We start from the raw sequence: 1,467 nt of genomic DNA on the forward strand, positions 1-1,467 counted from the left end.
GGGAACTCACCAAGGCCAGCTGGCCTGGGTCTGAAAAAGCCTGGGATAAAAGCGGACTCGCTGAACATAGCGGACAATGAGGACTACTGAGAACTTAAGATTTATTTTTATGCTGAGTGGTGGTGGCACACGCCTTTAATTCCAGCACTTGGGAGGCAGAGGCAGGTGATCTCTGAGTTTGGGTCCAGCCTGGTCTACAGAGTGAGCTCCAGAACAGTCAATGCCACAAAAGGAAAACCTGTCTCAAAAAGCTAACCAAACAAACAAAATCCCAAAATGTACTTTTATTTTAAATGTTTGTGGTGTGTGTATCTGTGTATGGGCATGTGTGTGCCTTGCTATAGCCATGTGCACATGTGTGTGTCTATGTATGGGCGTATGTGTTTAGGTATAGTCATGTGCACATGTGTGTGTCTATGTATGGGCGTGTATGTCTAGGTATAGTCATGTGCATGTGTGTGTCTATGTATGGGCGTGTATGTGTCTAGGTATAGTTGTGTGCACATGAATGCAGGCTCCCTGCAAAGGACAGAAAGAGAGTGTCAGAATCTTTGGAGTTACAGGTGGTTTTGAGCCACCCCCGCTGAGTCTAGGAACTGCACTTGGGTCCTCTGCATTTGTAAAGGCTCAGTTCATGTATGGAACTGAGAAATACATGCTTTCTTTTTGTGCATTTTTCGAGGTATAAATGATGTGTGTTTGGCCTTTGCCTGAGCAGCGTGTTTGAGTAACTGCCTTCTTATTGTAAAGATAGTTTGAAGCCAGGAATGGAGGCTCACATCTGTAGCCCCAGGACTCAGGAGCAGGAGGCAGCAGGATGAGGAATTTAAAGCCATCCTCAGCTACATCAGGTGCTTAAAAACAGCCTGAGCTAATGAGATCCTCCCTCAGAACTAATATGTCATGCAATCCAAAGCTGGATAAAACAAACATTCAATGTCATATGTTTTTAAAAGTATGTCCTATTTTATTTATTGTGTTGTATGTGTGTGCATGCCACGGTCGCATGTACAGGTCAGAGGACAGCCTGCAGCATAACTCCTCTCCTTCCACCATGTGGGTCCCGGGAGTGAACTCAGCTCATCAGGCTTGGTAGCTATTTCCTGTGCCTCAGCAATTTACTCTAAATCAAGCATCCCCCCAAAAGGCCAGGCAGTGGTGGCGCACGCCTTTAATCCCAGCACTCGGCTGGCAGAGGCAGGCGGATCACTGTGAGTTTGAGGCCAGTCTGGTTTACAGAGTGAGTTCCAGGACAGCCAGAACTACACCAAGAGACCCTGTCTTAAAAAGTCACATGCACACACAATATGTACACACATGTACACACACATGTACACACATGTACACACAGTATACATACACACACTAAAATAAAATAAATCAATCAAACAAGCCGGGCGATGGTGGTGCACACCTTTAATCCCAGCACTCAGGAGGCAGAGGCAGGCGGATCTCTGTGAGTTCGAG

The sequence above is a fragment of the Microtus ochrogaster genome, unplaced genomic scaffold, assembly GCF_000317375.1.
Source record: "Microtus ochrogaster isolate Prairie Vole_2 unplaced genomic scaffold, MicOch1.0 UNK14, whole genome shotgun sequence".
Lineage (NCBI taxonomy): Eukaryota > Metazoa > Chordata > Mammalia > Rodentia > Cricetidae > Microtus > Microtus ochrogaster.